This window comes from Dipodomys spectabilis, unplaced genomic scaffold, assembly GCF_019054845.1.
Source record: "Dipodomys spectabilis isolate Male_0828 unplaced genomic scaffold, ASM1905484v1 ptg000248l, whole genome shotgun sequence".
In the NCBI taxonomy this organism is placed as follows: Eukaryota; Metazoa; Chordata; class Mammalia; order Rodentia; family Heteromyidae; genus Dipodomys; species Dipodomys spectabilis.
The window spans coordinates 1,380,400-1,393,902 of record NW_024870925.1 but is presented as its reverse complement, the minus strand read 5'-3'; the positions used below and the strand labels follow the sequence as shown (position 1 = coordinate 1,393,902).

The 13,503-nt window shown below is 37.5% G+C and overlaps 1 non-coding gene across 1 annotated transcript; it reads right to left on the bottom strand.

The window, feature by feature from the left end:
- Window positions 1–1,281: 1,281 nt before the first annotated feature.
- On the bottom strand, window positions 1,282–1,383 carry LOC122124817. The gene has a single exon (XR_006150666.1). It is a non-coding gene; the product is annotated as a U6 spliceosomal RNA (small nuclear RNA).
- Between the last annotated feature and the right edge of the window lie 12,120 nt (window positions 1,384–13,503).

The following is a 13,503-nucleotide window of genomic DNA, read 5'->3' as shown; positions in this document are numbered from 1 at the left end:
CCACAAATTATACCAACATCAAATGCAGTGAAAGCATGGGTTATACCTTGTGGGAGGGACATAAAAAGCAACATAGAAATCGTCTTATAAATATGTTAGAGAAAAATTGCCTGAAAGAAAAAAAAACAAAATACATTTGAATACTTGTCTTGGGGTTCATTCCCCTAACATCAACTTATCTGACCTTTCCTGCTTGACTCAGACATATACTAGTTATTGCAAATAAGGGAAACCATGGGACTTATGTGTCTTTGGGCCTGGCTTACTTCACTTAATATAATTTTTTTCCAAGTCTTTCCATTTCCTAACAAATGGGACAATGTCATTCTTTCTGATGGAAGCATAGAATTCCATTTTTTATCAAGCATTGTTGCCTTCTCCTTTCTTTCCCCTTCCGATCCCTGCCCATCTCCCACTCCCCACCCCCACCAAACCTCCCCCACCCCAGCCCCCTCACCATCTACATCCCTCCACCCCCCGGCCAAAATCATTTTTTGACATAACGACTTGTTCATCTCATTTTAATGGGTCCACCTGCATCCCTATTTAAACAATTTGTGTTTCTCTTCCCCTCCACAAATTATACCAACATCAAATACATTGAAAAGAGGGGCTTTAGCTTGCAGGAAAAACATACAAAGCAACAAAGAAATCATCTTATAAATATGTTAGAAACAATCACAAGAAAGAAAAACCATTTGAATCCTTACCTTGGGGTTCATGTTGCCTAACATCAAGTTATATGATGTTTTCTGCTTGTCTCAGACACATAGTAGTTATTGCAAATAAGGAAACCATGGGATATATGTTTCTTTTTGGGCCTGGCTTACTTCACTTCTTTGGGCCTGGCTTAATTCACTTAATATAATTTTTGCCAAGTCTTTCCATTTCCTAGCAAACTGGGTGATGCCATTCTTTCTGATGGAGGCATAGAATTGCAGTACACACACACACACACACACACACACACACACACACACACAAATACATACACTTTCTTGATCCATTCATTTACTGTGGGGCATCGGGTTTGGTTATGTATCTTATCTATGGTAAATAATGCTGCAATGAACATAGTTTTGCTGGTAGTTTTAGTATGGTCTTGTTTGTGATCATTTGGATGAATGCCCAAAATGGGATTGCTGAGTCTTAGAGGCACTCTATGTAGTTTTTTGAGGAACCTCCATACTACTTTCCAAAGTCTTCGAACAAGTTTATACTCCCAACAAAAATGCATTAAGATCCCCTTCTGTCCAAAGCCCATCCAGCATCTGTTCTTTTAAAAATCGGGAATGCTTCACGAACCTGCGTGTCATCCTCAGTCAGGGGCTATTGTTCTCTTTATTGTTCCAATGTTAGTGTATGTACTACTGAATTGAGCACAGAACATTTTTATATATAAAGTGTAATTGATTTTCTTTTTTTTTTTTTTGGGGTCCGGTCGTGGGGCCTGAACTCTGGGCCTGGCGCTGTCCCACAGCTCTTCAGCTCAAGGCTAGCGCTCTACCACTTGAGCCACAGCGCCACTTCCGGGTTTTTTCTTTTTGCTTATGTGGTGCTGAGGAATCGAACCCAGGGCCTCAGGCATGCAAGGCAAGTGCTCTACCACTGAACCAACTTCCCAGCCCCGTAATTGATTTTCTTAAAGTAGACAATTCCACAAAAATTAAATTCAAAAGAATTGTGGTGAAATTTTAGAACCATGTATTTTTTACATAACACATTTAAGAATAAAGTCAAGATTGACATGTCAAAAACAAAATAATTCCAGACATTTGTTGTTCAACGCATGTGTTGGAGGAGGAATTCAATTATTCTGTACAAGGATCCTGTGATAATGAACACTATAGAAAGTGTTAAGATTTGTTAAAAGTTTTAATGTTTTAAATATGTTTAATTTTGGGAATTTGCTCATATATGCCAAAATTTACACTATTTAGCAGGATGTAAAACTTTTCCACAAAGCATATAAGATTCATGGTAGCAGTCATACACTACTAAGTATGTACATTTCAGAGTTTATAGAAACTGTACTAATGAGCAGTTGCAAAGTGTTTGTGTAAAGAAGCAGAGTGAAGATTTAAGACATTACCTTCACAGTTTCTGTTAAAATTTAAGGGCTTCCTTACTTTATATGTTAGCGAGGAACAAATGATGGTATAAGCCATATACAAATGATGAGATGAACCATAAATAATAATCTTAGTGAGTAACTTTAAAGGCTATTGATAGCCTATAAAATTCTGGTTTAACATCATAGACTTAGGCAGTTTTAAATGTACAGCAATATGAGAAAATAATAAATCGAATATGTAGTACATTTCAAATATTGGGAACAGTGGTAATTGTTTTGTTTTTTATTTTATTAATCATTAATATTTATGTATTGGTTTTCCTTATTTGTAGCATTGTTTTCCTTGTTGTAATATAATACAACTTTTTGTAAGTCATCATTAGGAAGTACTTTGAGAATGTTATTGGATGGCCACTCTGTTTTTTATAGGTAAATGTGAATTTACAAAAAGCAAAATTAGTAAAAACAAAACATTGATTAAACATTTTATCAATTAGAATCTGAATCAGGAGTGTTGATAAATGTCCACACCTAAATTTTTAGCCCTAGACTGAAGCACTAGTGTAACAACGTTGAGCACACAAAAGTGAGAGATTGTGTTTTGTTTTGTTTTGTTTTTGTTGGTTGTGGGGCTTGAACTCTGGGTCCTGGGTGCTGTCTTTCAGCTCTTCAGCTCAAGGCTAGTGCTACTACTTGAGTCACAGCAACTCTTCCATCTTTTTCTGCTTATGTGGTGCTGAGGAATCAAACCCAGGACCTCATGCATGCAAGGCAAGCACTCTACACTGAACCACCCTCCCAGCACCTGAAAGACTGTGTTTTAAAAAAATCATCTAAACAACGTTTACTTTCTGCTTTGGGTTATATAATGAAATAAAGAATATCTTTTTATGTTTTTGAATGGTCATACTTCTAAACTTATATTAAATTCAGCCACTTTATCCTTTACAAAGTCATGTAATATCTCTGAGAGTTTGCTTCTGTAAAGATTGTTTTTTTATTGATAATTTATTCTGAATAATTTTTTATTTTTTTATCAAAATCACTTTATATTTTATGGTTTATCCTGTTTTTTTTTTTAAGTGTGAAAATACCAGTCAGAGGGGTTACAATTACATGGGCAAGGTAATGAGTACATTTCTTATCAAGCATTGTTGCATACTCCTTTGTTTCCCCTTACCATCCCTTCCAATCTCACCCCCCTTACATCCCGTTTCCCCATCCCACTTCCCCCCACCCAAAGTTGTAAAATTCGTTTTTTCGACATAATGTTTTGTATATCCCATTGTTGCAATGGGTCCACCTGTATCCCTATTTAAAAATGTTTTTCCCTTCCCCTCCACAAATTATACCAACATCAAATACAGTGAAAACAGGGGTTATACCATGCGGGAGGGACATACAAAGTAACAAAGAAATCATCTTATAAATATGTTAGAAATAATTACAGGAAAGAAAAATAAATTTGAATTCTTATCTTGCGGTTCATTTCACCTAACATCAACTTATCTAACAATTTCTGCGTGTCTCAGACATACACTAGCAATTGCTAATAAGTGAAACCATGGGACCTATGATTCTTTGGACCTGGTTTTCTTCACTTAATATAATTTTTCAAAGTTTCCATTTCCTGGGGCAATATCATTCTTTCAGATAGAGATATAGAATTCCATTGTGTATATATACAACATTTTCTTCATCCATTCATCTACTGAGGGGCATCTGGGTTGGTTCCATATCTTAGCTATGGTAATGCTGCAATAAATATATTTGTGCTGGTAGTTTTAGTATGATCTTGTTTGTGATCATTTGGGTAAATGCCCAAAAGTGGGATTGCTGGGTCATAGGGAAGCTCTATGTGGAGTCTTTGGAGGAATCTCCATACTACATTCCAAAGTGGTTGAACAAGATTACACACACACTAAACATGCATTAAGGTTCCCTTTTGTCCACATCCCCTCCAGCATCTGTTGGTTTTAGAGTTCTTGATTATAGCCATTCTAACTTACGTGAGGTGATATCTCAATGTTGATTGATTTGCATTTCTTTTATGGCTAGGGAGGTTGAGCATGTGTTTATTGGTCACCCTTCTTTCCTCTTCAGAGAAGTTTCTCTTTATGTCTTTAGCCCACTTATTTATTGGACAGTATTTTCGTTGAGTATTTGTTGTTGGAGGATTTAATTTTTTGTTTTCCAGGTCTATTTTAGATATGAAACCCTTGTCGGTTGTATGGCTAGTGAAGATCATCTCAGATTCCGTGGGCTTTCTATTGATCCTGCTAGCTATGTCCTTTGCCATGCAGAAGCTCTGCAATTGCATGCAATCCCATTTGTCCAACCTTTCTTTCCTTCGTTGTGCTTCTGGGTTTCTTTTTAGAAAATTTCAGCCTTTGTCAAAGAGACCTAGGGTTTCTCCTATTCCATCATGTAATGCTTTCAGAATGTCTGCTTTGACTCTGAGGTCTTTGATCCATTTGGAGTTGATTCTGGTATAGGGTGATATATAAGGATCTAGCCTTAATTTTCTACAAGTGATTAACCAATTTTGCCAATACCATTTACTGAGCAGTCTGTCTTTCTTTGATTTTATCTTTTTAGATCCTTTATTGAATATTAGATGATTATGGGTCTGTAGGTTAATTTCTGGGTTTTTAATTCTATTCTATTGTTCCATTGTTCTTGTACCAGTACAAAACAGTTTTAATTTATATGGCTTTGTAGTAGAGTTTGAAGTTTGGTATTGATATTCCTCCAACACTGTTCTTTCTGATAAGTATCGCTTTTTGCAATTGGGGGTCTTTTGTTTTTCCATATGAATTTTTGGAATGCCTCTTCTATTTCCTTGAGGAATGCGTTTGGAATATTGATAAGTATGGCATTGAACTTGTAGATAGCCTTGGGAAATATTGCCATTTTCACAATGTTTATCCTTCCTATCGAGGAGCATGGGAGGTTTTGCCAATTTCTAAGTTCTGTTTTGATTTCCTTTTTCAGATTTTTAAAGTTTTCATCATAGAAGTCTTTCACTGCTTTGGTTAAGTTAATTCCTAGGTATTTTATTTTTGTGGGGCTATTACAAATGGAAAAGCTTTCTTGATTTGAGCCACGCTTTTCTCATTGTTGGCATACAGAAAAGCCATTAATTTGGGGGTTAATTTTATTCCCTGCTATTTTGCCAAAGTTTTGAATCAGCTTGAGTAATTTGGGAGTGGAGTCCATGGGATTCTTTAAGTACAAGATCATGTCATTTGCAAAGAGGGAGAATTTTACTTCTTCTTTCTCTATTTGGATCCCTTTTATGGAATATTGTCTTATTTCTGTAGCTAGGCATTCTAATACTAAATTGAAGAGAAGTTGAAAGAGTGGACATCCTTGTCTCATTCCTGAGTTAAGAGGAAATGGCTTTAGTATTTCACTATTAATTATATAATGCTGGATGTAGGTTTTCCATATGCAGCTTTTATTGTATTGAGGAATGTTCCATGGATCCTAATTTTTCCAGAACCTTCATCATAAAGGGGTGTTGGATCTGGTCCAATGCTTTTTCTGCATCTGTTGAGATAACCATGTGATTTTAATCCTTGCTCTTGTTGATGTGATAAATTATATTAATTGATTTGTGTATATTGAACCAGGTTTGCATCCCAGAAATGAATCCTGTATGATAGTGGTATATGATTTTTTGGAGTAATTGTTGAATTCGATTGGCCAAGATTTTGTTGAAAAGCTTTGCATCAATGTTCATCAAAGGAATGGGTCTATAGTTCTCTTTCTTTGATGATTCCCTGCCTGGTTTTGGGATGAAGGTTATGATGGCTTCATAGCATGAGTTCGGTAGTGAGCTTTCTCATTCAATTTCATTGAAGAGTTGGAGCAGTATTGGTGTGAGCTGTTTTGAAGGTCTTGTACAATTCTGCTGTAAATCCATCAGTTCCTGGGATTTTTTTAGATGGGTGGCCTCTTATTGGTGTGTTTATTTCAACGCTTGATATGGGCCCCTTAAGATGCTTTAACTCATCTTGGTTTAGTATTTGCATGTTGATAATTGCTAGCAATGGGTCCATTTCTGCCAAGTTTTCAAACTTATTAGCATAAAGGTTTGAAAATATTCCCTTATAATGTTCAGAATCTTGGTTGTTTCTGTGGTGATATATCCATTCTCACATCTGAGTTTATTTATTTGGGTGTGTTCCTTCTTTTTCTGATAAGATTTGCTAAGGGTTTGCCAATTTTTTCAAAGAACCAACTTTTTGTTTTGTTGATTCTTTCTGTTTCTTTTTTAATTCTAATTCGTTTAACTCTGATTTAATGTTAATTATTTCTTTCCATCTATTGAATTGGGGTTTATCTTGCTGATCTTTGTCAAGGTGGTTCAGATGTCGCATTAAGTGGTTGGATTCAGATCTCTCTAATTTGTTGGTGTAGGAACTCAGAGCTATAAACTTGTCTCTGAGTACTGCCTTTGCAGTGTCCCAGAGGAACTGGGAACTGGTAATTTGTGTGTTCGTTTTTGTTGAATATCATGGACATTTGAATTTCCTTTCTAATCTCTTCCGTGACCCCCTGGTTATTCAACAGTGTGTCGTTCAGCCTCCATGTGTTACAAGACTTTTTTGGTGTCTTTTGGTGTTGAGTTCTAATTTTATTCCCTTGTGGTCTGAAAGAATGCAAGGTGTAACTTCAGTGTTTCTGAATTTGGACAAGTTTGCTTTGTGACCTAAAATGTGATCTCTTTGGAAAATGTTCCATGTACTGCAGAGTAAATCGTGTATTCTCATGCTACTGGATGAAATATTCAGTAGATGTCTGTTAAATCTATTTGCTCTATGCAGTTGTATAAATCTGCGGTTTCTCTGTTGATTTTTTTGCTGATTTGATCTATATACTGAGGATAGTGGTGTGTTAACATCCTCAACAATTAATGTCTTTGGATCTATGTGAGATCTGAGGGAAAATAGTGTCTTGGATAAATTTTGGTGCTCCATTGTTTGCTGATTCCATATTTAGAATTGTAATATCCTCCTGAAGTAGAGAACCCTTAAGTCGTATGTAGCGACCTTCTTTATCTCTTTTCACTAATTTGAATTCGAAGCATATTTTATCTGATATTATTATAGCAACTCCTTCCTGTTTATTGCAGCCGTTTGCTTGGTAGATTTCATTCCAGCCTTTCATTATAAAAACGTGTTTGTTTTATAGGTAAAGTGTGCCTCCTGAAGGCAGGAGATAGAATTATCTTGTTTTTTAATACAACTAGACAGTCTATTTCGCTAAATTGGAGCTTTAAGTCCGTTAATGTGAGAGGTAGGACTGTGAGGTGTTTGGTAGCTCCTGCCATGCTATCCACCTCCTTGGGGGCTGTGGAAACTTGGTTCTTCCTATGGTTCTTGGATTCTCAGTTTGGGTGTGGTTTCTTAGCCATTATTGTGGTCTTGTTGGTTTTCTGTGTGTAGGCCATCTTTAAGTATTTTTTATAGGGCTGGTTTGGTGGAGATATATTTTTCAGTTTTTCTTTGCTATGGAAAGTTTTTATTTGACCTTCGGTTATGAAGGAGGGTTTAGCTGGGTACAGTATTATTGGTTGAAAATTGTTTGTCTTTAGGGCATGGTATACAGCCTTTCAGGCTCTTCTTGCTTTAATTATCTATGCTGAAAAATATGAGGTGATTCTAATTGGTTTTCCTTTATAGATGATTGATCTTTTCTCCTTGACATTTTTAGGAACTTATTCTTGGTCTGAATTGGTCCTGTGTGGATTATAATGTGACAATGGGAAGTGCTGTTCTGGTCTGGTCTATTTGGGGTTCTACAAGCATCTTGTATCTGAATAGGCCTATCTTTTTGTTTGTTTGGAAAGTTCTCTGCTAGGATCCTGTTAAACAAATTTCCTAGACAATTAACTTCTGTCTCTACGTGCTCCTCTACATCATTTGTCCTCAGAGTAGGCCTTCTGATCGTGTATTCCAAATGTTGAATAGATCTATCATATTTCTTGGATTTGTCTTGGATAGTTGTATGTTCTTTCTCTATAATACCTAGGCTGTCTTCAATCCCCGAGATTCGATCTTCTGCATGCTGTAACCTACTGTTGTCTTTCTACTTGGTTTTTTTATTTCTTTTCCTTCTAATTGGTCGGTTTTGATGGCTTCCAATTCTTTGTTGGAGTTTTGCTTTAGATCTTCTATGAACTTCTTTACTTCCTTAATTTGGTGTTCTCAAATCACTTAGTTGATTGGTTATGGTTTACTTGGACTCTCATTCCTGCTGTTGGGCTCCATTCAGCATTCCCTGTGTGGTCTCCCTGAATTCTTTCAGCTGTCTGTTTATGGATACCATGAATGCCTTTATTGATCTTTGTCTATTCTCATACCGATGTCACAATTCCTGTCTTATGCTTTGATTAGCTTCCTCACGTTCATGCAATTCCTGTAGTTCTCTTTGACTTTTCTCAGCCTGCTCACGCAATTCCTGTCTCTCTTCATCTGTTCTCTGCCTGCTCAGGCAATTCCTTTCTTTCCCTTTGACTGTTCTCAGCCTGCTCTCACAATTCCTTTATTTCTCTTTGACTGTTCTCAACCTGTTCACGCAACTACTGTATCAGTCTTTGAGTCATTTCCTCACAGTCACGAGATTCCTGTATTAATGTTTGTTTTGCCTCCTCTCTCTCTCCCTATCAGGTTCAAACTGAGTCCTTTGCAAGCTTTCATTCTTTTCATTCACCACGTTTACCAGTAGTGTTTGTAGTGCTTTGCAGGAACTCTCTTCTGGATTATTCATTAACTGTTCTGTCACTGGATTATCATGAATGAGAATTGAGATATCCAGACTTGCCATTTTTCTCATGTTTTCCGGCTTGTTCTGCACACTTGATATGAAAGTGACACCAATTTTTTTGCTAAAATACTATTTTAAGGCAAGCATCAAGGAATGTCCTGTAGTTGCATAGACAAAATGGCTGGAGACACAACCTAGTACAACAGATTCAATCTATTCAACATCAAACAACTATGCATTAATGGGCTAAGAACAGCAAAGACGAATTTTTCAAATCAGAAATTATTATGTTTAGGGAGAAATGTGGGGAAAATAGGATTAGAAGTATGTGGAGAGATTAAAGTAAATTTAACCAAGTCCTAATCTCAGAGAGGGAAAGGGATTGGACAGAATTATAGGAGAGAAATTAAAAGAAAGATAATCAAAAATGGAAAAACAAAAATTTAAATTTAAAAATTGAAACATTTAAAAATTGTGTAACTTTAAAGAAGTGATATTGAGAGAAGAAAAGTATAGGATGACAGGAGGGGGGTGATAGAAAGGAGACATGAAAAACTAAAAAATAAAAATTCTTAAAAGTATTTACTTGAAAATTATCTGGTATAAAGATATAATACTGCTATTAAAAAGTTAAGCATAAAAGTTTGTGAATTAAGTAATACATTTCTGGATTAATTATGTACACAATGGGGGATAAGTTCTAATAATGGATGAAAGGTATTTATCTGGGGATGAGTCAAAAGAGCAATTAAGTCACACACAAAAAAAGAAAGACAAAAAAATGAAAAGAATCAAAAACATAAAAAAAAGTTAAAAAGGACCAAAAGGTCAATAGTGATTTTTTTAAAAATGCACACACACACACACACACACACACACACACACACACACACACCTAAAATAAAAATTAGGAGAAGAAGAAAAAAAACGATTAATAGAAAACAATTTAAAAATTTTTAAAAATGGTACCAACAAGAGTTCTTTAATTTTTTTTTTTGGTTGGGGGGTGAGGAATGGAAAGATCCTGTATCTCCCCTGTGTCTGTAACCAGTCTCTTCGTGGAGTCTCTGGTCTGCTTGTGGTGTTTGGTTTTCCTGTGGCCTGATTGATTTCTTACATCAGTTTGTTTGAGCAGTCAATAAAATTCTCCGCTTTATCCAGGATTTTGTGATCCTCTTTCAGGCTAGTTCAGTGGGAGGGAGATCTGCTTTGAGTATCACGAAAGAGAAAGATGGCTCTTTCCTCTAGTTTGGAGATGCTGTGATGAGGCTAAGTTCTGGATAGGGTTGAGGCCTTTCAGCAAACAGTAGCTTTTCCCTGAGGGTCTAGCTCCTGAGACTCCCAGACCCCAGCCTGGAGCCATTCTCAATGTTTATGTTTATTGAATTTCAATTGATTGTCTAGGCTGCTGTAGGTAGGGGAAGCCTCTGGTTCTGTTAACCCAGTGAAGATGGTCACTCCTCTGTAAGGGCAGAAATCTCTCTGTTTGGGCTAGGTGACTTTCTCCTGGGTGGGTCTGAGCTTGGAAGGTCAGGTCAGATACCTGTGACCTGCTAACTGACTCTTTTGTTTTCTTCCAAGGCCTGAGTTGGAGATAGTTGCTCAGCCTGGCCTTTCTCAGTATCAAAGATGATGTCTGGTGGGGTCGGGGGAGGGGCAGCCTTCCCTCCTCTGCTCCATGAGAAGGAGTGAGGATGTCAGGATTCTACTCAGGCAGGAGTCTTTGTTCCTGGGTATCTCTGCTCTGTGATCTGCAGGATGAATTTATCTGCTCCTTTTTAGTTCTTGTTTGTGTTGAGTAGAATCCACTCACCCACTGCATATGGCGACTTTGTCCTGGACTCTCTGTTTTAGATATGGTGGCTATGGGTGCCACAGATGCTGCCACAACCGTGGCTCCTGGCAAGTGCTCAGATCTGTCTTCTTGCCTGGATCTTCCCTCTCTAGTCAAACTCTGTGTACAGTGATGACACACTTGGTGTGATTATCTAGGCTAGTACTGTTCACTGGAACACTAAAACTGCTTTGTATGTGAGAACTTGTTTAGCCTCCAGGTTCTCCTCTACCATCTTCCTCCGACATCCATGAAAATCTTTATATTTTATGTTGATTGGTTATTATACAACAAATACCTTCAAATGTACATGTAGTGTCTAAAGATAGCCATATTAATATTCTCATATAGCTCTTATTTATCTGTTATGCACTTTCAGTATTATGATATTTCTCTCTCTCTTATACTCTCTCTCATTTCCTCACTTTCTCTTTCATGCTTCATGTCTGCTACTTAGAATTTCTGGTGGTCTACTATCATCATTCAGGATACACTGGTTTGTGGGAACATGAGAGGGATAAGCAGTTACCTTGCCTTATTTAAGAGTTACAACTGTGATGTGATATTATTTTTTGCCATTCTAAATGGTAAAACAACAGATCTAGGAATTCCTTTTCACTTTTATTACTATTATAAATTTTATCTCATAGGAATAATTGGGATGGATAAGATACTTTTAACCTGTGACCTAAAAGTACTTTTCCTTTTACAAACAACCTTTTTCTTTGACTATCAGTGAGTAACTACATGTAATGAAAGCAAAGCTATCCTATGGAAAGTACTCTGAAGTTGTTCACAGGGATGAAAAACAAGGTAATGGGGAAGTGAGTACAAAGGATACCCATCAGTTCCGGGAAGATGGCAGAGGAGAAGCTGGAATCTAAACAAGCTTTGGCATAGAAAGCAGTTTTAGAAATCCAGTGAATAGTCCTAAGCCAGAAAACCACACCAAGTGTGCCATCACAGGACAGAGAGTCAGGCCAGAGAGGGAAAATCCAGGCAAGGAGACAGATATGAGCTCTAGCCAGCAGCCACCACGCAGGCAGCTGTGGCGGTGGCAAAGAGCGCATGAGCCATACCTGAGCCACAGAGAGTCCGGGATGAAGAAGCCAGATGCAGTAGGTGAGCAGATTATACTCAACACCAGCAAGAACCGACAAGGAGAGGACATCTTCATCCTGCAGTTCGCAGACCAGAGACGACCCAGGAACCAAGACTCGGCTTGAGTAGAAGCCTGACATCCTCACTCCTTCTCAGGGAGCAGAGGAGGGAAGGCCACCCCTCCCCCCGGCAGTACCGGAGATCTCCATCTTGGATACCGACAAAGCTCGGAGGAGCTGCTAGCTCCAACTCAAGCCTTGGAATAAAGCGAGTCATTTAGCAGGTCACAAGAACTTAATGGAGGTGTGACCTGCCAGACTCAGCTCCACCCAGGGAAAAGTCACCCAGCTCCGGCACCAGCCTTAGGAGTGGCTTTCTTCACTGGGTAATCAGAGCCAGAGGCTGCCCCTCCCTCTAGCAGCATCAACAATCAATGGAAATTCAGTAAACAGAAACCCTGAGAATAGCTCCAGGCTGGGCTCTGTGAGTTTTTCACAAACTAGCCCCAGGGAAAAGCTACTGTTTGTTGAAAGGCCTCAACTCTCCCGAGAACCTAGACTCATCACTGCATGCCCTTCTTTTGTGATTCTCAAAGCAGATCAGCCTCCCATTGAACTAGCCTGGGAAGAGGATCGCCGAATCCTGGGTAGAGCAGAGCATTTTTCTGCCTTTTCAAACAAACTGACTTAAGAAACCAACCAAGCCACAGGACCACAAGCAGACCAGAGACTCCAACAAGAGGCTGGTTACGGACATAAGTGAGATACAGGATTTTTCCCACCCCTCCCAAAAAATTCAAAGAATTTCTTCTTCTTCTTCTTCTTCTTCTTCTTCTTCTTCTTCTTCTTCTTCTTCTTCTTCTTCTTCTTCTTCTTCTTCTTCTTCTTCTTCTTCTTCTTCTTCTTCTTCTTCTTCTTCTTCTTCTTCTTCTTCTTCTTCTTCTTCTTCTTCTTCTTCTTCTTCTTCTTCTTCTACCTTATATAAAAAAGAAATTTTTTTCTATTCTAAAACATTATTTAATCTTTAATTTTTGACTCTTTTGAAAAAAAAATTGTTGTCCAGTAACTTTTTTTTTCCCCTCTTATAATTTTTATTTTAGGGATACGTGAGTGTGCGTTTTTCTTTCTTTTTTTGTTTTCTTTCTCTTTTTTCTTTTTAAATTATCTTTTTGTTTTTTGTTTAGCTCTACTGAACTTCTGATCTTTTTTTCCTCCTTTCTTATCCTTTTCACCTTTTCCTCTCTTTCATTCTTCTTTATGTGACTTAACTCTTGTCCTGCACTCCTCAGATGAACCCATAGTTGAATATTAGACCCTATCCCCCATTGTGTACACACTTAATCCACAAATTTATTGCTCAATTCAAAACCTCTGAGACTTAAATTCCTTAATAGCAGTACTATCTCTTTATACCTATATAATATTTTAAGCTTTTTTATTCTTAAGTTTTTCACATCTCCTCTATCCCCCTCCCCTTCTGTCAATATATTCACGTTCTTCTCCAAATAGATTGTATTTATGTCCATAATATTATTAATTTTTACTTTTCAATTTTTTCTGGCTTCTTTTCTTTTCCCTTTCCCTTCCTTCTTTTTTTCTCTCTCCCTACTTTCATACTACCCAACCTATTTCCTGCTTTAAGATTAGGACTTAATTAACTCTCCCTGAGCCTCCCCACACCAATCTATTCCTATTTTTTACCCACATCTCTCCCTAACCAT